The following is a 23621-nucleotide window of genomic DNA, read 5'->3' on the forward strand; positions in this document are numbered from 1 at the left end:
TGCCAGAAGCTTATACTACAGCATGAGGCTTAATTATACCCATCTGAAGAAAAGTGCCGATGAATCAGCTCTTCACCAGGCTGAATATTAAAATGGCTCAAAATAAAATATTTGCTGCATTTACAGATGTAAAAGATTTGTTGGTTGCTCAGCAACCACAGAGGCAAATGCAAACAGAATGCTGCTTTTCAGTAATGGGGGGGAGTGCCACAGCTCCATTGTCACAGCAGTACTTGAGAAGGGAAGACTGGGTCTACTAATCTAGGTTTCTGCCCAGATGAACACATCCACCTCCTGCTGGACTTGTTGACCTTTGCAGAAGGCAGGCATCATTTGCTAAAAGATCAATTGGCCATAGAAGCCCTTGCGCAAATTGCTAGCTGTGTACTCATCTTTTCAAAGGAGAACGCATGGAAGAGGAGGAATCTTTGTCAAAAGTCCATTGGACCTTAAGTGCTGTTGGTGCCTCTAAGCTTTTAACTGGGCTCCACCTATGCTCGCTGTTGTCACATAGCCACTGTCAGGGTGATGAACAGTTCTTCACAAATGCCAGACCTGGCTGGAATCAATCTGGCTGTGACTGAAGCTCACTTCCTTATATCCCTTTCCCTGTGGATCAAAGGGCATTATTCTCTTCCCCTTCTAGCAGTTTTTCATGCTTTGTCGGAGTGATAATATAGAATTATTTAGGTTGGAAATGACCTTCAAAATTATCAAGTCTGCGTTCACCTCTGCATTCTATTTTTTTTTTTTTTTTTTCTTCATCCCTGTAGCTTCTCTTTATAGCTGACAGTTGCTAGGCTTCTGATCATTCCCAGTGTTTTCTTCTGGGTTCTGTCCTAGTATTCTGTCTTGTCCTTGACAGCTACTCCAGCTATGACCTTCCCTGTGCTGAATGTGTGCATCTATGTTCCCAACTGATGCAGTGCATAGAAGGAAGGACCTGCTGCAGTCTGCTTGGGTTGCAGGACTGTGTACCTGCGTGGAGCACTGGTTGCAGGTGGGTCACACTGTCTGTATTGTCCTTCCCTTTATACTTCCCAGACAACAGCATGGCCTTGATAACTTCTGTTCGCCTTAGTAAGCACAGCAGAAATATTTTTCTGCAGAAATACTACCTCTTCCATATCAGTGATAGTGATTTTTCCCACCAGCACTCCAGACCTTGCACTTAGGCCTGTTGAACAGCACCCAACCTTCTCAACAAGGGCTTGGTGAGATAGCACAAATGAAGCTGGTGTTTGGGCAGGTGTCTCTGCCTTCCCTAGCATAGAAATTTTATCTTGGTTATCAAGTGAACCAGGGAGGAGAAGTATGTAATCGCTCAGGGAAATTATTCCGTTGCATGGGAGAAAGTGATCTGTAACAGGTGCCTAGTGATTCAGAGGAGAAATGCTGGATTCGTCTGCTCTGGCTTTAATTCCAGGGGGCAATTTGATTGCTGCAACGGTGAAAAATAATGGGAATATAAAAATTCTAATATTAAGGAAAGGAAAAGGAAAATGATCTTTGCAGTATGTAAGGAAATATGGCATTGAAAATGTTATTTGCCTACTAGATGCTCAGAGCATCCTGCTGCAGTTGCGTTGGCGGGCTGTAGGTCTATAATGTTTGTAGAAAGGCTTTGGTCAACTAATGTAGTTGGTATTTGATGCTGCCATCAACCCTTGTTTCTTCACTTTTAAGTATCTATTATTTTTAACATTTTCATGGTAGAGTAAGGCAGAAAGCATAGCATTGTTTTCTTCCTTGAGAGAATTCTTTTCATGGTAAGTATAAGAAACATACAGAGGCAGGCAGTATGGATTCCATGATTTTCTGGTCTACACACAGAGCCAACTCCTCAAGTGTACTTGTCCATGGCCCCATGACACAGTCATGCTTACAAGTCTTTGCTTCATTATTGGCCTATATATATATATATATATATATGTATATATATATATATATTTTTTTTTTTTTTTCTGGTGAGTTCCTCTCACGTGCTTTCACAGCCTGGATGAAGCTGATTCAAAAAGAGTATCTGCAGGCTGATTGCTTTCTGTGTTTTATAAACTGAAATGTGTAATGGCTGCATCTGTATATTAGCTTTCCTAGTTGTGAATGCCTCAGATTATACAGAGCTTTCTAAATGTTCAGACTGTATAGAAATTTTTTTTATACTAACTTTTTGTTTAAAATGCTTTTCTAAGCTTCAAAATAAAGTTCCAGGGCTTCATTAGTATCCGTATCACAGAAAGAGTACTGACAAAGCTGAGAAATAAATAATCTGGGCAGTGTCCTGTGCTTCTGCATGCCAGGGAAGCTGATGATTCACAGCTCTCCAGCACGATCTGCAGGTGGGAGCTTTGGGGCTTGTGCTTCCCTGTCACTTAAGTGCTTTTGGAAATCTTACATTGACATGTCTGAGTGTGATTTCAGAAGCCTCTTGTAAGCTCTTAAACAGCTCTGCTCGGTATTTAAGAAGTTTGCCCTAACTTTGCTAAAAAGTTTAAAATCGAGATTACTTTCCTGTACTGTTGTGTTGTGCTGGAACTAAGTTCTGTGAAAATAAGCCACAATCTTAGCTCCTGATGCTGCAATAATTATAGACATGCTTAATTTCAAGTACAGAACTACTTTGTAGGAGACTTTAGGACTATGTGTACTTTGTAGGAGACTTTAGGAATATGTGAGTGACATTTTGGTAGTGTCTGTTTTGTCCATAGGCTTTTTTTTTTTTTTTTTTTAAATTGAAGTAGTATTATCCAGCAACATCAACATGAAAAAAAAACACAGCCTTTTCAATTGGCTTCATTATAAAAGTTTATCTAGAATTGTAGCAGTAAAATTGTTCAGATAATTTAAAACTTTGAAAAAAATTTAGATACGTTATTTCTTAAAAGTGAAGTGTCTTCAGAACAATTCCTGGAGGTGACTGGGGACAACAATCCCTGCTCTTTGATTTTTATTTTTTTTTGGCCATTTCCCTCCTCCACCACCTTGGCTTGGTTTGTTAGTTGGTTCTCTGCTGGCCATCTTTTTCCTTGGCTACCCGTATCCTTATTTTGCTTTGTTGTTGTGCTCCTGGCTGATGTGGTACTGCAGCTCCTTTGATCTGCCTAGACTAACCGCACTGCAAAAGCAGCACCTGTCTACTGCGGCTTTGATTTGAAGGCATGGATCCTGTCCGAGACCCTGTTGTCCTTCAGCATTGAGGGCTGACAAATAATTTAAAGAAATGCTGCTCAGCAGCTGCAACGTGTTATCTCTTATGACTGGTCAGCAGGATTTTCCCTTTAGACTTCAATCTGCAGGCTCATAAACTTTTTTATAAAGTGTCTGACATCTGCTCTCAGGAAGGTGATTCAGGGATAAGCAAAAACTGTGTTGTTTGATGAGATTATTCATAGGCGTCTTTTAATAGGTCATCTTGTGTGTTGAATAGCAGATGTAATTAATTGTGCTTTTCCCCACAGTGGAAGTATTCCAGCAGCAAAGATAATCAGTTCACATTCACACTGGTGCAGACATTCCTGGGGTGCTGCTGCTAATTTTCGGTCAGAGCAGTTTCCCTGGTAATTTTAATAACGTTGCTGGAAAGCTCACAGGGAATTCAAGGTGAATAAGCAGACCTGCAAGGAGCGGGAGCCACACGGTCTCTCGGTGCAGCCTGCTTGCTTGGCTCAGACAGAAGGCAGATGACATTTGTGAGGGTAATGCATCACCTGTCAGAGACCAGATGTAGCCTAGGAGCTGCCTGGCTCCCCGCCAGGCCAGGATGGCTCTGGGTGCTTGTGAGGAGGAGGAAGGTCCTGGCAAAGCAACGCAGCTGGGGAGGGAAGCTGCAAGGGCAAGAGGAGCAGTGCGAGGTGCTCATCTCCTGCGTCTTGGCGTGGTGGCTGGGAGGTGAGCCACCAGCCGGGACCGGGAGATGAAGTGAGAACATTTTTCCTGGCTTGCTGAAGACAAATATTTTTTCAGGTTAGCTCCCTCTTGCAGTGCCTTGGCTTTCAGATTTAGTATTAATGACGTGATTAATATTGAAGCTGTCTATACTGGGGGATGTGCATAGTCTTGGTGGCTAAAACGTTATCATTCAATGCAGTTGGTCAGACAATGCTATTGGCGAGGTAAATGCAGCGGGACTGCCATCTGGTTTGTCTCTAACCCATGTGGCTTCTGCTTCCTGAAGACCTGACCTTTGCCATGAGAAATACTGAGCAAAAACCTGCCATTTGTCCAGAGTGTGTCAGGGGTGCTTTGTCGAGGTAGCCACTGCAGTATTAGCATATATTTGATATTTGAATACAAAGGTAATTGTGGACTAGTCCCTCGTGCTTAAAAGCAGTAATCATATAACATGCAGAATGCAGGTTGAATTAGATTTAAATGCCAGCAAATCCAGCAAGCCAGAAGAAAAAAAAAAATGGTAGGGATTTTATGGTCAAAAAGCCAATTAAAGCTTTACAGAGCTTATAGAAGAGATTTAAGCTTAAAGCCTCCATGAAAGCTTGCAGAACATACGCTAGAGCAGAAAATTAGCAACAGTTTGCAATAGCTAATTCTTTTATCCACTGTGAACTCTGGCATCTTAAATTGTCGCTGTTTGTAATCTGAATCAGCTACTGAAAGTACACTTGTTAGAAAGGAAAAGCTGAGGTGGGGAAGATAATAGGGGTATACACAGGAAACTATAAGTGACCAGACAACAAAAATAAATAATCCTTATTTTCAGTTGATGGCATAAAGTCAAGTTCAAGGATGATACTGAATAATTTTGCTTAAAAAAAAAAAAAAAAAAAGTCTTGCATTAATTTTAATTTGCCTGCCCTGCTCAAATAGGGGTATCAATCTAGGTCTTGATGAAATATGCTGCTTTAGAAATAGTTTATGATGCCATTTCAGGGTGAGGGATGGATTTGTGAACTGAGAATTCATAACCTCTGCACTTTGGAGATCTTTTTTATTCCTCTTTATCTGTGAGAAAACATTGGGAACCACAAAACATTTCATAGCTTTTAGAGGAGCAATGCATTGATATGTAGGCTGTACCTATGTAGGATGCATCATTGAGCTGCTTCTGAACATACAGAATTGGATACAGACAGATGCTTCAGTAGGATCAGCTTGTCACTGGATGATCATAATTCTAATCTAATTGCAAACAACTGAAGGTGTTTTTAAGATGTATTGGAGGCAATACCTATTGTCTATTCATTTTGGTCAGAAGTTTCTACTTCTATTCAGTTTGTACAGCCAATCTAATAGAATGTTTTATTCCTCATTAGACATAGTAGAAACATGATAATATTAGTAACAGTAAGCATCTGGCTCATATAAGCATTTTATAACTCAATCTATTGACAAAAGTGTCTCTGTGATGCATTTTACACTTTTCTAAAGAAAAGATTTAGTTATATATTTGGAACAGCCCAAGGACAGCTTCTCATAGGCATTCAGACAAATAACAGATCTGTATTGAACAGTCAAATTATCTCCTGCTCTGTCTTGTGACTGCTGCTGGATTCATTAGGGTGGATCAGTGATACAACCTGTGTTCAGCCTCTGAGTAACTGGTGTCAGTTTGGGGAATGCTTACCTGAAATGTAATGCATACATTCTTAACACTTCTTATCAGCTATTATGACAGAAGCTCAGATTATCAGCCCAGAATGACTACATCAGCACTGTATTATTCCATTTTCTCTGATTATGCCATTCACCTTTATCTTTTAATTGTTAAAAATTTTCATATTCTTAGTAACTGAATATGTTGTTAAATGTTTGCTTCTGTCTACCAGCTGAACTTCTCTTTTAAAGCAATCTGACATGGAAAAATAGCTTGATTTGGTTGGGATATATACTTAGGAACTTACTCTAATCATTTCATTTATTGCTTTTAGAAGTAAGAGGGAAGACTAGTAATCAGAACACTAGCAGATTTGTGAGTGAGACAGCATAGTCAAGAATGATCTAGAGACAGTTGTACATGGCCCAGACTAAGGAAAGTCAGACACAAGGACAATCCTTGGGAAAACAAAACAAAACAAAACAAAAACAAAAAACAAAAACAAAAAACCAACAGCAGAATAGTCTGGTTCTGGTAAAATATTTTTCCTTTTGGATGCTTCAGGGCTTATGAATCTCAGCATTCCTCAAAGTTAGCAAATACCTATGAAAACCTTTGTGTGCTTCATATCCTGTCTGTGCTAGTCACATAGCTGGTGTCAGTTCTTCCACTAGTTCAAGTAACAGACGTCTCACTAGTGTATTGAGAAAGATTCTACCTGGCTTAATGAGTGAGGTTTCAGTAGGATACTGTGTGATTCATTTTCTCTCACCGTGCTTTCACTTTAGAATTAGCAAGTTAGAAAGAAGTGTTCATTTAAATGGAGATCACTAAGACAGAAAAGTAGACTAATTTGCAAAAAGCAGAATTCAAGTTACCTGTACAACCTGAACATGACCCATTGTGTATAGATGGATCAATCAGGGTCCCCTGAATCCAGGCCTCTGTAGTCTTGGTTACCATTCAGTAGACAGGTGAAAAAAGTGCACCTTACATCTTCCCCACGTGCTTTTACTCATCACTGGCCATATTGATCTTGGAGTTACCCACCAATAAACTTCTGACCTACTGAAAAGCACCAAGAAACACAAATATAACATGCTAGGAGAACACAACACAAGGGGTGGAGGACACTGCTGATGTTTCAGGTCTTGCAGTTGCTGAAAATGTCAATTAAATTTCTCCTTGACTGAATCACAGAGGAGAGAGACAACAGTCTGATATTCAGGACCAGGGGTGTGACACAGAAGAAAACAAATTGGTGAGGCACATGTAGGATTTAGATATCAGTCAGCTATCTGCAGGACAGCTGACCTCTGTCCTCTTTAAAGAAGCTCTTTAGCACCTACATGTCAATATTCCGAAGATGATGTTTCAGGGCATTTATATAGCAATGGGTGCAGATGCATACCTCTGTCCCAAGGTGCTGTCAGGATGGCAAGGTCTTGGAGGAGCTGATACTGCAGGCTTGCAGCAGTGCTTTTCAGCTTTATATATTTTTCTTGTTTATGTAGTACAGATGCAGAATCATGGTGGCAAAATGGCATTCTGAGCATATATATCTATGCAGGTGTACTAAACGGAGACTTTTTTTAAGTGTTCAAGAAGAAGCTAGATATTAATTGAGTCCTGACCACCTGAATCTATGGAAGGCTAAGCTGGTGCTGCTAGAGAAGTGTGGGCTTGACTGCAGTAACTTAAAAACAGTGAAACAGGAAAAAGCCAAATCTGAGCATTCCTTACATGGCAGCTCACTTACATAGCTCTATAGGATGCTGGGTTTTGTTTGTGTTTTGTTTTTTTTTTTAATCTGTGGCTATATGCTTTCTTTATAAATACTTGTGTTTATACAGAAAGATATGCTGTATTATTTACATAGCTCTGTGTGTAAAGACAGTTTTCAGATTGAAGTAATCTTACATGTTCATAATAGTATTGGTTTCTTGCATATGAATCAAATGCTAGTCATCCTGATTTGAATTCTCTGTAGGCAGGCAATTTTAGAGCTTTCAGTGTTGCTTTGTTACCTTTTGTACATGTTGGAAGCTTTCTAAATCTGATTAGGTTTGATACAAGTAATAGGAAATGATTTTGTGTTTAGAGGTGACTTTAAATGCAGCTTGTTTGTTTAAGACCACAGTTCAAATTCAAAAACCCTTCTGATGCTTCATATGACCCTGTCAGGTTTAAAAAAGTAATAAGCTATTGTGTAGAATTCAAGAAAAGTGGAGAACAGTCATATTTGCAGACGTGAAGGTGTAGTTCTTTTGAAAACTTTTCAAACAGGTTTCTTTCTGTCTTATGATTGTCAAGGTAGTAATTATTCTAGAAGTGTACAACTGAGTAATATTCTGAGCAGTTTTTCATTCCCAATGTCTCAGACTGTCTCTGAAAAAGGAATTGAATTCATAATGGCTTTTTTCTTTTATTTGCTTTTTTTTTTAATTCATATATACCTATATATGAAAACAAAGACAATGTAGAAATTGAGGACATTTTAAGATGCAAAATTTCAATATCTTGCTGAATAAGAAGAGAGTAAATACTGCGTCTGTGGAGCTTATAGGTGATAGAACTATGAATTATTAGTAGAGAAGACAAGTGGATAGGAGTTTAAAAACAAAATCCTCTTTGAAAAATGCAGACTAATACAAGGAACTTGAAAATGAATCTGGTGGAAGCTCTAATTTATCAGAGATAAACAGTAGGTTCTCACGCACACATCTGCAAATACATTGTATTAATTAGAACATGCCTGGAGCTTTTTATGACCTGTTTAGATGAGGAAAGTATTTAGAATATTTTTTCTAGATTACAACTAGTTGCTAGTTTAAGGATGAAATTTTTTAACCCCCCCTCCTTTTTTTTTTGTTTTGTTTTAATATGTGTGAGTGATAATATGAGTGCGGACACAGTGGTTTACTTTCAACAGCAGAGCTTCTGCTCCAGACTCTCTCTTTCTTGCCTGGGATTTGGTCAGGAGTAAATCACAACTGAAAAGAACTTGATGCTCTCATATTAGCATTCCCTAAACCTCTCTGTGTGTTGCAAAGGCAAAGCAGGCTGCAATACAGTCATTCTGTGTTTGCAGCCTTCCACTGGAAAACTCCAAGAACAAAACCAGACTAGAGATGCACTGTTTGACTGGCACAGGCAGCACAGAAAGGAGCCAGTGGTTATGGTTCCCACGTGAAAGCTCTGTTTATGCAGCACCCGCCCACACTGGGTCAAACTCTTCTCTAGTACTTGCTTTCATAAACATCCCTACTTACATGGTTCTCCAACAAAATATTTTTAGCATGTATTGTGCATCTCGTCTCACTCTCCAGTGAAACTTCCATTTAGTGTAAACATCAGGCAAGTACGACAGCCTTCTTCCTGAGAAGAGGGTGATGAATTCTGACTTCGGGGGAAACTCAGCTTGGCTACAGTCAATGGCGAAACTCCAGCTGACTTGAGCGGAACTAGGATTTGGCCCTTGGTGCTAAAACTTTCTCATCTCTAACAAGCTAAGGACAGAATAAAGTCTGGAAATCCAAGTGTTTATACTTTGCTTTTGTTCATCGGCTAACTTTGTCAGCTCCTTCAATCCGTCTGTTTTTTTCAGCCCAGGAACTTGAATTACTGCCACATTCATGCTTGGAAAAAAAAAAAGGCCTTTGGTGTGGTTGTACGTTGAAAAATGAGTATGTGAGTGCTTTGTAGTTCAACAGATAGGTACATTAGGTGTTTATTTTAGAGGTTAGAGCATGTTCTTTATTTTCGTTAGTACTTCTTGCCTTGCAGAGTCAACACACAACAGAACAAGTATGTGTTTCTGCCCTTCTTTGACATCAATGTGTCCTTTTTCTTCTTTTATAAAACTTCCCCCTAAACTCCAGTTGACTGTTCACAAACTCCTTTAAACCACGTGAGATGATGACAGAGACTGTACAATTGCAGTGGGGCTCACATTTTGCTAGCAGAACTTGAAATGGAGGCATAAACATGAGATGCTCTCTGCGACCTTGCTCTTCCTTTCTAGGCTGCAAGAGTGTGTCTCTGAGCTACGATGAGAAGAGGTTGCACGCACACCTTGAAGCATTTCTTTCTCACACTGTAGAGCTCTACAGAGGTATATGTGGCTCAGAACAAACCATTCCATGCATCTAAGCTAGATTTCAAAGGAGAAGCAGAGATTTCTGTGTTATGGTAGGAGTTCAAAAACTAGGGTACTAAACATGTCTCATGAAATCAGTCCTGATCCATTCAGTCCAGGTTGAGCTTTGGAATCTAGCAGCTGGAAGTTGCTTTTCATTAGCAAAACACGTAGCCTTTGTTCTATCTGCCAAGGACAGCAGCTTTAAACTGAATGAAGAAATTTCCATTAAACCTTGCTTGGCTTCAGTGTTGTAGCTCTTGACTTGCAGTCTGAAAGACAGGTAGGTGGATGATGGTTTCGTTTTTCAGTGTTTTTCTCAAATTATTATCCATAACTTGGAAGTACTACTTTAAGTACTACTTAAAAAAAACAAACAGCAACAACAAAAACATGTATAAAACGCTCTATCCAATTTGGGTGTTGAACACTTGTCTCTGATTTGTATGAGGTGTGTCTGGCCTGATTTTTACAAACCAGAGCGTATAAGGGAAGCATCATTTAAACTGTTGTGAATATCATTGTGACTTCTGCTAGAAAGACTTGAGATAGGAAACATCAGTAAGGGGAGAGAGACTATGGCAGCAAAAGATTGTTTTCGTTATTGAGATGTTGTAGATAGAAGAAATAATTCCTCTTTTCTATCTAAACTCACTTTGAAAAAAGGGTGTTTTTTAGATGAGCTTGAGAGGAAGTGACACCCTTAAAGACACCCTGACAATATTTTTCGAAACAGTGCCGTTACTTGAAATGCTTTGTTCTTTCACTGCTTTAGATCTAAATATTTCTGTCTCTTCAAATCAGCACACTACACTACTGGCCGCATGAAATCTGGATATCAAAATACTGACAAATACACATGCTCCTGTATTGTGAATTTTCCATTTGTGTTTACTGTCCTTGTTACAGGATGAACTTGTGAGTGATAAAAGGAATTGAATGAAAGCATAATCAAGATATTTTAGTGAAAGGTACAATAGGTGAAGGTATACTTGAATGGAAACTTCAGGTTAGAAGTGAACGCTTAGGGAAAATGAGAGGAGAGGAACATGGGTGCATGGCAGTGCAACAGAAGAGCTGTTCCCAGCTAAAAACACAGCAGAGGTCTGGTTTACTTAAATTTCAGCTGGGTAGCAGAGGAGGCTGGGAATAGAGGTTTTTTTTTTCCTCAAGTATTCTTGCTACTCCACTGTTACTGTTCTTTGCTCTCAGTCTCTGTGATTCCCACAGAACCTGTATCCTTCGCAAAAATACGGCAAAAGCTGACCCCAGAAAGCATATTGAAAAAGCAGCATTCTGGAAAGCTTTGAGAATAATAAAAATAAAATTGTTCACTTCAGTGGAAACTGTAGAATCAGTGGAGAAAGTAAGAGGAAATAAAGGAGAAATTATTTTAATGTAGGTCATGACCTTAATCTAGCCACACTTCAGCTTTGGATGACAGTTTGAAATCCCCAAGAGAAGAGATGGGAAAATGGTCTGGTCTTTGAAGTATGAGTTTGTCTTAGCACCAGAAGTGCTTTTTGAATTGTTAACTTACGGGTGGTAAATTTAGAGATTGGGGGCTGAATCTAAGATCTCAGGGAAGTTCATAGCTGAATGATCGGTCTTTGGCAGGTAGCAAATTGGGTTGGTTCTTACTGAGTACTTTACTAATGAATACCGGTGTAGAATAGGTTTACCAGTTTGAGTTGTTGTTTGTATGATCTTTAATCTCGATACTTCTCTATGCACTCATTTCTCCTCCATTTCCATTAAGTGCCGTAGGCATTTCTCAGTGAGTAATGTGTCTGTAAAGCTGAGGTCCAAATAACATGTTTCTGTCAGGAATAATATGTTACTAAGATTCTTAACTGGTATTTGCCACTGAGCTCAATGAGATGTCTGTTCTCCCTATTTGCCTCAGATCTTAAAAGTAAATCTCTGTAAAGGGTAGGGATTAATAAAAAAAAACTCTATGTCAAAATTAAATGAAAGAAGACATCTCTCACTTCAGGCATTTTTGGGTGCATGTATGGCTGGTGGTTGAATACATTCTAAAAAACATTTTGAGATATCCCAATAAAATTGGAGGAGGGGCGGGGGGAAGGCTTTTTTTTATATTAAATTTATGATTACAATTAGACTGACTCATTGCTGCTGCTATAATGTGATGAGCATTAGTTCACTGGTGTCTCAGAGAGGTCTAATGTACTGAAGGGTGACTTAAAGCAAGTTTAAAATGGCCAGAAATCTTTGAATTTGTTTTAATGTGTTTATAGTGAATTCTTCTGCAAGGGAAAACATCCTTCTCTATGCAGATAAATTCAACTTCTCTGTTTTGCTTAACAGAAAAAAAAAAGTCTTTATAGCTCTTTTATATGTATTTTCATTTTTAGTATGGTAGTTAATTTTAAGGTTTCCCAGAAATCTGAAGGTGTTGCAATGAAAAACGCTATTCATTTGTATTATTAATTTGCTCAACTATTCATCTTGCTGTTTGCTGCAGGAGCCAGTCTTTGACAGCCTGATCCAGTGCCTTTACGGTAGTGGGAGAGAGACAGCCAGAAGTGAGTTTTGTATGAATCCGTTGATAGTCGGAAAGGAGTTCCTCTATCTGGAAGTCTGCAATGGAAGCAATAGGGTAGCTCTCTAGTTATGAGATGGAGACAATTTTGACTTCCTCTTACCGTAGACTGGAGAGACTCCTAACGTTGGAAGTACACAGGTGAGCATAACTGGATCAGGGACAGGAGGGAAGAACGGATCTACTCACCTCTTTTGAACAAGGCAATGTGACATATGACATTTGGTTAGACCTCCTCTAGTTTACACTTGGAGTAATGTTCAGGAACAAAAGTGAAATATATCCCATTAATCTGTCCAGACATAAAGCAAAAACCACTAATGACCAGGATTCAGTCCTTTAAAAAAAAAAAAAAAAAGATTTTAAGTTTTTAATTTTGTTCAGTTTTCTGATAAGCCTAAGTAAATGATTTTCCTGCAAGACCTGACTGTGATAGCTATGTTTAAATGTGAGCACAGACAAATAATAAATTTGCCAAGAAGCATTTTTCGGTAGATATCTGGCTTGCTTCTTACAGTGTTTTTCAGATAACTATACAAATCTTTTGATCCTCTTCAAGCTTTGTAAGTATCTTGTATATTATGTCTTTTGAGTGCTTTATTTTAAAAACTGACCTGCCAGGATGCTTTGGCAATATTCGACTGTTTGCTGTAATTTTGAAATTGTCTGTAGGGACAGACAGACAGAAGACTGTAGTTTGTGCAAATCTGTCTTTTTTCTTTTTTTTTTTTCTTTTTTTTTTCTTTTTTTTTTTCTTTTTTCTTTTTCTGTTCCAGTGTATGAACATCGTAGGAAATGCTAGATCTATCTAACCAAGTGTGTTGTTTCTTGAAGTGGCTATTATCAGATATTCCAAGAGGGAGATAAGAACCGGATATCAATAAAACAGGAATTTCCTGGCAGGAATGACTTTCCTGCTCTTGAAATTTATTTGCTTATAGTCCCAAGGTTTTGCAATGAAGGAAGAGCACAGCAGTTCCTCATGTCACATAAATGGGAGGAGGCAAAGCAGCCTCATTATGTGGGAAGGGAGAGAAAAATCTGTGGACAGCACTTGTCGGGTAAAACATTGTGATAGCAGAATCCCTGTGAGTATAAGTCAGGTCCACAGACTGTTGGGTGCTGTGGCTCTTCCTTGCTTGGAGACCCTGTGTACTTGAGGTGGTTCACAGGTGAGGCTGACCAGCTATGCTAGCACAGGTAATGACAGGACAAAGACAACTTCGTTATATACTGATGAGGACCCTACCCTGTGTACTAACATGTTTTAGAGTCACAGTTTTGTGTCCTTTATAGACCTATCCACACGTAATGCACAAATACTCTTCTGTAACAACAGACAGTGTCCTACCTACATGATAACAGACAGCATTATTGATCTGTAACTGTTTTTAATTTATTAATTTTATTTCCATTGCTTGAAGTGACTGCTGAGAAACTTCCATGTGGCATTCTCTATACCGCCACATTTCTCTTGCTTGCTATTGATTAGTTTCCATATTTCCAATGGAGCCAAAACTTCAGCTGGTTTTGTAGCTCTTCCATTCCAAAAACCTGAACGTAATAACTGATGCAGTCAGCAATGTCCACATAGCTCTGAGAATATGATTTAACTTACACTTCTTTCTCTGACTGCAAAGATCTTCAGAAATGGTAGTCTGCATATTGTAGCTATAACTTAAAGGGCTTCTGTTTGCTTCAGATTTTATTTTTCTGTTTCCTAGCAACAGAGTGGTCAATATTTCTTGTCTTTATATCTCTTTAGTAGGCACCTAGTCTTGGGAATACATTTCCAACCAGGCAGTGATCATCAGATAGGTCAAATTTAGGGGAAAAAAATGCTTGTGCATTTAAAAAAAATAAAAATAAAAAATTGTATTCTTAATTTTTTTCTTTCTTTCATAACTTCTCATTTGGAGTACTTCTTAAGTGCTAAAGCTTCTACATCTTTAGCCAAAGGCAAATGCCTTACTGATTGCTTGAAAATAAATAATGGCTGCTCTCTGTAGTCTAGCTGCACAGGATTAGTTATATCTCATCGAGAAATAGTCTCTCAAATGCTGCTGGATATTAAATGTATACAGAGGGATAAACCAAAGTAAAACAAAACTTAGCTGCAGGCAAAAGTGTAAAAACATTCTGTATTTCATTGTATAGGATATGTCTGAGTGTACAATACTTGAGAAAATGCTCAGTTCTGTTGCCTTCTACCTTCTCTGAGGGAATAAGAGGGTGTGCTTGCAATGTGTAACATAAACCCCCTTGAATATGCATACTAGGTCATTTCAGAGGTCCATGTACTTCAGTGTCCTCACTCCATCAATGACTGTAAACAGGTTCCTGCAAGGAGTAAGTTCAGGACAAGCCTGTATTGACACCTCCTTCTAATACTCTGCCAGCACCCAGTATCTGCATCTCAGCGACTTCCTGGTGAGATGATGCTTATTATACATAATAAATTTTAATGGAAACTTTTCTATGAGTTTGCCCAGTTTCCCTTTGAATTTGCATAAACTTTATATATCCCACAGTATCCTTTGGCAAGGATTCCCACTAATTTACTATGTACTATGTGACAAACTACTTCCATTTTTTGTTGTGAACTTGGTTCCTATTGGCTTTGATTCATGCTAATTCTTGCACAGGAAGAGAAAGGGGACACCAATCCCTGTCCAGTCTTTTCTTGACATTTATGATTTTGGCAGACCCTTTTCATGTTCCTCAAACAAATTGCTGTTCCTGGCTGACGAGGCCTAGCTTAGATGCTCATTCCTTGTACGGAAACTATTCCTTCCGTGTATGGAAACTATTCCATACCCTCAGTATCCCTTTTGCCTTTCTCTGAACCTTTTCTAGTTTTTCTTTCCCTTTACTTTCTCTGATGAAGGGACCAAAACCACACAGGGTATTCAAGGTGTTGCAACCACAGATTTGCTTAGTGGCATAGTGATGTCTTCATCTATTCTCTTGCTAATAATTCTGAACATCTGATGGCCTTTTCTGCCTGCAGCTGAGCATTGAGCTGTTTTCATGAACTATCTTGACATCAGGATCCCACTTCTGGTTTACCAACACAGAGACTTTCATTCTGTGTGAAGCTGGGATTGTTTCTTGCCATATGCATCACTTACATGAGCTGTTGGAATTGGAGTCCTCTGTAAATATTTGTAGATGTGTCTAGACTAGTGAAATAAATTGAGATGAGTTTGAAGTTGGTTAGTACATTTTATTTGTTTATTTATTTACTACTCATCATATTAGGATATTGACAAATAACCATTTTTAACTAAGTTGTCAGGATCAACTGGAGATTTTCCAAAATATTTGTCCCAGATGTCAAGGAGAAAGGTACTACCCTGTATTGGCATGAAGATGAAGATGATCAAGCTTTAAGTCATCAAGTCATCACTAGTAGAGAAAATGTTAGCTAACATTGACCAGTGCTCAGCCACACACCTGTATCTCAACAGATTTATCATCTGAGTATTTTTTGTAAGTCTCCATTGTTTGCTGTAGAGTACCATGGATCAAGTATTTCATAGCTATGCTTGCAGATTCAGTTCAGAAGAAGAACTACCTCTTGGGTTGTTTTTTTGCTTTCTTTTTTTATTATTTTATTTTTTGCTAAACACACTCTGACCTTAATTCTCATTTGTTCAGAATCTACGTTGCACCACTCAGCCAGTGTAATGAAGGTTTAAAATAAGCATAAATGTAATTTAAAGCCATTTGGTACCATTACTGTTTAAAATGCTTTTGGTATAACTGATAATCAGAGTCCTCATTCTGAACATAAAAATAATTATTTTACCCATGTCTGTAAAACAAAAAGCACAAAGTGTAATTGTATTCTTAGGCATAATCTGAGGCCACTTCTAAATGAAGTTTGCCTTACCATGAAAGAAAAGAACTACTGCTATTCATTTGTCTAGTGTATAGTCTTTTGTTAGATGTCTCATTAGAAATTATATGAAATAAGCATTAAAATCTTCTTTCCCTTTGAATGTTTTTTCACAGACTGTTTCACTTTCCCACTCTTTATTTTGATTGCATCTACACATACAAGTGTCCATTATTGTGAAGTACCTGCCCACATCTGCAAGTAATTTTCAAGCACTTGAACTATCTCAGATCTTTTGTTAGTTGCATTCAGATTTGCCACACTGATTTTATTTTTGTTATATTTTGCATGATACTCATTCAAACAAAAACTAGAAGATAGAGTTATTTGATATACAGCTGGGTTGTCTTTTAGAATAAAGCTTGCCTTAAAACAAAAAGAGGGTGAAGAGAAAGTATTAGTGCTTCCTCACTGCTGCAAAGAAATGAGATGAGACTATAGAGCATTACTCCCCTTGCCCAAGCACCTAGGCAAGTAAGCATGCTCTTGCAACATACTTGCTTCCTTAGCACTAATCATCAAAGTAAAGTTACTCACTTCTGCTTTCAGGACTGCTTATATTTTTTTAATAGGAAAAAGCCCAGCTTTGGTTGGCAATTTTTATGTATTTGAAAAGATGAATGAACAAGTGAATGTGAATAGTCTCTGGAATCCAAGTATCTGTCTTGTCACATGAGTATGTTGGCTTCTCTCGCCTGTGCTTCTTTTTCTGTTTCAAGGGTACATGGCTCTGTTCTCCTCAAAATGTTTGAGGAAAAAATCCTTGCAATAGGAATGGGAAATCCTTACCCAGTCCCAGAACTAACAGTAAGCCAAAGACCAGATGCTCTTTTCGGTTGTGATCTGGAAAGCCATTTCCCTCTGGCTGTGCCAAGTGCAGTAACAATAACCTCTGTGAGCCAACCCCAGCTCCTGCTGTGGCCTCTCCTCCCTTTCAGTTGCTGAACTACCTAATTTCAGGAGGCAGTGCTAATCTACATGCCCCATTCTGTCATTCTTCCCCATATGTATGGACTTGTACTGGGATCCACTCTGAAAGCCCAGCATTCTGATATGTAGCATCCTGCTGTGAATCAAACCCTAACTCCAGTTTATACTCTGAAAGCAGAGAAATGCAAAGTAAAGACATTTTAAGGCCTCCTTGTAAAGTCAAACATGGACTTAGGTGTTGTGGTTGAGTAAGAGTATTTGTGCCAGCTTTTGGTATCTCATGGATCATCTAAATAGCTAATTAAGACAATCTGTAGTCTTTGACTGATTGCAGATTAATTTTTTTCTTGCAATTCTTAATGAGTGAGATATGAACTCTGCTGGTACAGAATGTCTCTTATCCTTCTAGACAATAAAAGAGCTAAAAAAGCTTCAGACGATGCATAAATTCAGGTTTCCAGGAATCAAAAAGAAGGTGAAGCTTTCATTATACATGAAGGAAACTTAGGAAGCATCCATTTCTCACCCACTTGTCTGTCTCTTCTGTCATTCTGCTTTTCACAAGCGAGTGCTCTTACTCTAGGAAGGGAGTGGATGTGTTTAGCGTTTAAAACAGTATGTAACGTGGACCTCCAAATTATAAGCTCTGTGCCAGCTGCACAGGCAACAAAGTGGAGAAATACTTGCGTACCCCAAGGTGATTCCAGCTGAGGTGAGAATACAGCATGATTTTTGAAGATAACAAAATAACAGCTGAATTACAGTATTGTGTGCTGATGTGGTTCTCATCTGACTCTGGCATTTGTGTGTCTAGCAGGCTGAACGAAACAGAGGCTTTGGAGGATATCTTCCCTGGAGCAGAGGACAACATGGAGCACTATTAAGATTTCTGGGCTGTATAGCAGAGATACTGCTGATCACATCCCTGGCTCAGATTTTAGGTTTCCATCCATATAATATTTTTTTTCAGTGGTCCTTTGTCATCTCAGGAAGTCCCCAAAAGGTCCTTCTGCCACTTAGTCCCCTCTTTATGGGTTGTATGCTTTCCTGTGTCTTTGGAAGCATGGAACCAAAGGTTACCCTTAGATGGCTGTTTTGTATGAGATATGCTCAGCACAGCTATTAAGCATGTTTTAGTACAGGTGAAAATGATGAAAATTTAATAATATAATTATAACTAAATAGCTTGACATATCTTAGGAAGCGTCATTTTAAAAAATTTCTTAACAACGTGTATTTAGACATGTGGTTAGAAAGTTTAGCCCAAACAGGAGAAATCATATCATGTGCAACTACTGACCCTATTAGTGCCTACCCCAGCCATAGAATTCCCTCCCAAGGAAATAAAGGCCCTGGTAGATGCTACTTCAATTCCCAAACAAAATTTTCTTACTGTCATTTCACAAAATATACAGTTATATCAGACTAAAAAGTGGAAAACCTCTTCCACATATAACTGTATCTTACATATAACTGTACTCCTTACCAGTTTCCCTTTCTAGCTGATAAAGTTCGTAGTAAGACTGGGTTCATTGCTTCCTTGGTTTACGTCTACAGAACAGGCTGTCTTATACCTCCCTGGGCAGTCATCCTCAGTGAAGACAGTGAAACATGATTCACTTCTGATAGTGCCATAAAGCTGAAACAATTGTTCTACACACACAGAGGCTATTTGATTGACTGTGCTTTTATTATATTAACAACACAAGAATCTCTAAAATTTGCTTCCAAATGCTACATAGATCAATTTGTTTTAGATATTTTATGAAAGAGCAGCTGAGCTGGTGTTGCCTGCAGTCAGATACCTGCATAATCCTTTTAATTTTGAATGCCATAAGCACTGTAAAAACAGAACACAAGATTTCATCCCAAATCCTATAATTTTAGCTACACTCAAAATGATATTATCATATATTACTGCATGTTTCAAAAGACTTTTATGAGTCTTCAGCTGGATGGTAATCACAAAATATAATTTAAAATATATATGCATTTCCTTAGAGTTGCCTTGATAGTTACAATTCATAGCAAAGCAGTATTTATCTCTCCTTAACCACGTAAATTAAATCTCAGTGGACATCGCACTTCACTGGCCTCATTCCCTTTCTTAGGGAATTGTAATTCAGAAGCCCCTACCTCTGTTCTGTTTATGAAGCTCTTTATCAGCGTGCTTCTAAGAGTTGATAGTTTCAGGACTGTTTTAGCAGAGAAACTTTCTGACTGGATTAACATCCGTGTGTTTTCCCTGCAGTGCTGCAGAGAAGCATAGGAAATGTCAGATGGGTTTCCTCTTGAGTGTGATCTTCCTTTAAATTGCAGCAGTTAAGACAACAGCTGTGCAAAGGGTGATTTAGGCCCTGTATCCTCTCAGTATCGACCTTTGTGCTATTCCTGGAACTTTTAGTAAATCTGAAGAACAGAACGGAGATTAAAAAAACCTGCAAACCCCAGGCTGGAACTTGCTGGAGTTCACTTCTCAGTGACATCCTTGTTTTCCCCATGTTGTCATAGTTTCCTGTTAAGGATCGGGAAAGTGTCTTCATGTTTCATCAGCTGTTTCAGCTGCCAGTGAAGTGGTTCATCCATCAACCTTCTTTAATCTCAGTCTAGCAGTTCAGAGTGAAACGTGACTGGAAATTGTTAATAAAAAAAAAAAAATCCTCATTTTCATTTTTCTCCTTATTTCATTTGTATGGTTACGGGTAATTTGCTTGCCCATTCTACCAGCTTTCTCCCTGTCAACAGGATATCTCTCTGAAGATACACTGATACTAATGCTAACCTGTTTTTTAAAATAACAAGAAGTTGGAAGTTTGTAATTGTTTGCTGTGATCTTGGTTTTATTTTCTATACGTTTCTTATTGGCAACACATTAGGGGAAGATTTTTGGCCTTTGTTCTATATTTTGACAGTTTAAATATTGATCTAAGCAAACTGAAGGGGGTATAGTTGGCATTTGGTGAACTGACGCTTCACAGCATGACTTTCAACAACAAAATCTGCATACTCATTTTCTTCCCTTGGAAGGAATCCGTAGATTTTGTGTGTGCAGCACAAGTGGCCAAGTGCCCTCAGCACAAGAGTAAATCTCCCATTCAGGAGTAGATTTTTGAGGTCAGGAGAGGTTTGCTTCAGTTATTTCTCACTAAATTTCAGCTTTGAGATTACAAAAGGAGATCTTAATTAATGGATCTGGTGGGACTGTGAGATTTATCCTGTCTCCATTTTACACTTGAATAATGTCAGGGGAAAGGTTGTTACCAAAGTCAGCTTGGTTGGAGAATTTTATATTCAGCCAAACACCCAAAATTATTCCATCCGTGTGTGAAATGACATCCATGAAATAACATTCCTACTCTCTACCCGCTCTGCATGACGATGTAGCTTTTTGCAGTCTTCTTAAAGAAAAGGAATCTCTCTCCTTAACATAAATGGATTTGTAACTATGTTGTTTGCTTAATGTACATCAGACTTCAATTCTCTTTAGTTTATCTGCTGTATATTTTATCACTAGTCTCCTGAAACTTAAATTAATGATGGTTCAAGTCTTTGACTGTATGTATGCATAAGCATACTTAATATATCAGTTTACCCGTAAGTAGCATCTCTTATTCCACCAGGCCATTAGCATTAGGGGATTCCATGTGAGCTGTGCCTGAGTACCTCAAAAGGGTTAATAGCTGAAGATCATGGTGCAAAAATCAGGTTCAAAGTGGAGCTGTGGAGGAATTATGACCCTCTCTCTCCTGCAGTCTTTTTCTTGATGTATCTATTTCAGTTTGTAGTAGCTGAGGGTCTGTTTCTTTAAATTCTGTGTCAAAAAGCTTCCAAACCCCTTATTTCATAGTATATTTGAAATAGTATATAGTCATCTCTTGATTTATAAAGTTATTCAACAGACATTCATTTCAAGGTTACATTAAAATTAATTTATTAGGGAAATAAGTCTTTTGAAATGTGAGTTCAGGAGATACAACCTGCAAGTGAGTTGGCTTAATATCAAAGTGAATAATTTTTCTGAGCCATATGAATAATAGTTAGCTGTCAGCATCCAAACATAAACACATACAGTTAGCAACTTCGAGCCAGTTGGAACTGTGCCTAAATCGTGTCTCAGAATAGGCAGTTGTGCAACTGAGCTTTTAAATTTTATTAGAAAATGAAACAGTTGCAGGAAATGGTCCTCATTTTAATCATTTGAATTGTTCTTGGGCCAGCAGGAAAGTTTTTCTGCAAGAAAATGTAGAATCAGAACATTCAGTTGCTCAAAGCTGTGAGAGAATGCTGAGTTACTTCACTGTACTATAAAATTGTTTTTCAATAATGCTTTATATGCACACACATTTCCTATTAGCACAAAATGTTTGGAAACTAGTTTGAAAATACTGAAATGTTTTGCTGGAAATTATTGAATTGTTAATGATAACTCATAGTAAGTTAATTTAAAATTTTATTTGTGGGTAAATCTCCTTACTCCAATTTATAGCACAAGACAACTTGGTATTGGTGAGAGAATCACACCTCTTGATTATGGTTTATCTTAGTCTTTACTGCCTGATGTTTAGGAAATAACTTACTCAGGTGCTTGGAGAACACAAAACAAGGCTTTCTACTGAAGTACAGAACATGAATTAATTTATGTCAAGTGACAGTGAATTAAAAAAGTAAGTCAAGTTAATTTTTTTATTTTAGAAAATTGTTTTACTTTATTAGTGGATTTGGTGGTGTGAGGTTGATGGTTGGGTTTGATGATCCTTTTAATGGGCCTTTTCCAACCTAAATGATTCTATGTTTCTATTCTGTGATGCTACTTAGAAAGTTTTTCAATTAAAATCAAACTGTTCTCGATTAAATTAAAAAAAAAAAAAAAAATCACGTGCTCAGTCGTTATTTAATCAGGCCCTATTTTGAAGAAATGCTCTCAGCTTAAAAACTGTTTCTGTCTCAGATTTATTCCTATATATAGTGATTCCTTAAACTTATTTAAAACAAAATGAGACCTAAAAGTATGTATTCAATTTAGCAGTCCCAGTTTGTTATGGTTTATTATCTGCTGGTGTTATGAGTTTGACTAATAGTGAAGGTCACTTGTCATCAAAGGAAGTGAAGAGAAAAATAAACTTTTCTCTTATTCAGTACATGCTCACTTTGCATATATGGCTCATAACTAGGTTACTCTGTTCATTGTACCCTTCTGATTTATGGAAGACTTTTCCAAAACAAATGGAGAAGAGGGAGAAAATATAACTACAGATACAGGCTGGAGGAATTACATTTAGATCTCATTTTGTAGCTGAAATTATGTTGTTGTGTTTGTTTCTGTGTTGTTTGTTGTTTTTTTTCCTAAAAACACCAGTAAAATATAAATTTTCCCCTTCTTTTAATATATACTTAAACATTTTTCTCCGTTTTTCCACAACAGTATTCCTTCTTGTATATTGTACTAGTTTTTAATTCATAACTTTACCAGAGTATGTGTTTTGTAATGAACTGGGACTGGGAGTATGATCAACCTAGATATGTTCCTGTGCGTGTCCTGATCTTTATTCACTTGTTAGTTATGAAAATAAGGAAGACATCTTTCTAGTGCATGGAGCTACTACATCTTGCTTAACCTTGCTGTTTGGTTAGTTTTTCAGACAGACTTTATGTGAAGTTGGGCTGGCTGCATCCTAACCTGAAAGTACTGGGATGGTACCTCTGGATTGTGGCTAATAAGCAAAAGTAGTAGAAATTGTACCGTCTAGATGAAAGCCTGAAGTCTTTTTTTTTTTTTTTTTTTTCTCTTCAGGTTAATTATTTAGTAGATTTCTTAATCTCTTTGACCTCAAAACTACTGTTTCTGTAGTTGCTGTGTGGGGACAGTGGCATCTGGCCTTCACAGTGGCCCATTAGTTGTTTGCAGAGTATGAAGCTGTGACTGTTGTTCCAGCTCCAGCTTGTGTACTTTGGGCGGGTGTCTGTGTGTGTGGTTTTGAAGCTAGGATAGGTATTAGGAGAGCTGAGTTAATGTTGATCTGCCCTGCTGTGGGTACAACGCTACTGACACCTATGGTTTGGCTTACCTGGGCAGTGCTGTTACAGAGTCTTGTGTGGAGCATCCAGAAATGTTCCTTGTTGAGGACTCAACTTCCAAAATCCTGTTTCTGCCTGGGGCTAACTCTTCTGGTTTTTAACTTCCTGTCCACTGCATCAAACTGGGTCACTTGTCAGGGAGCGGAAATAAAATTTAAAAGCACAGTCTCTTTTGCAACAGTTGCAGTGCTAAAAACAGCCAGAATTGGGAAGAGGAATGTTTGCCAGCCTTAAAATATCTTTTAAAAACCGTCTGGTTAGAAGTGTTAGAAGGAGTCCTTGTCAAAATGCATTAGTGAGCATGGGACATATGAAGCCGTCAGGACAGGAGAACGGCCGTGCCATTTCAGACCAGAGGCCTGTCCAGCCCCGGGGCTCATCTCGAACAGTGCCGGCGGCAGGTTGTTAGGGGCTGGCATGCAGCTGTAGCCCCCGTGGCTGGGGGCTCAGGGACTTGCTG

At 38.3% G+C, this 23621-nt stretch overlaps 1 protein-coding gene across 4 annotated transcripts in view; it reads left to right on the forward strand.

The window, feature by feature from the left end:
* Positions 1–23621, forward strand: part of SLC35F3 (solute carrier family 35 member F3) — a 159073-nt gene that overhangs the window by 29300 nt on the left and 106152 nt on the right. Inside the window, exon 1 of one of the 4 annotated variants that reach the window (XM_072035580.1) lies at positions 939–1000. The exons of the other annotated variants lie outside the window; for them this stretch is intronic. The gene's annotated coding sequence lies outside the window, so the exon portion shown is untranslated. Of the gene's footprint in view, positions 1–938; positions 1001–23621 lie in introns of those variants that run through there. 4 annotated transcript variants of the gene reach the window in all.

Source organism: Anas platyrhynchos, chromosome 3 (assembly GCF_047663525.1).
Source record: "Anas platyrhynchos isolate ZD024472 breed Pekin duck chromosome 3, IASCAAS_PekinDuck_T2T, whole genome shotgun sequence".
NCBI classification, from domain to species: Eukaryota; Metazoa; Chordata; class Aves; order Anseriformes; family Anatidae; genus Anas; species Anas platyrhynchos.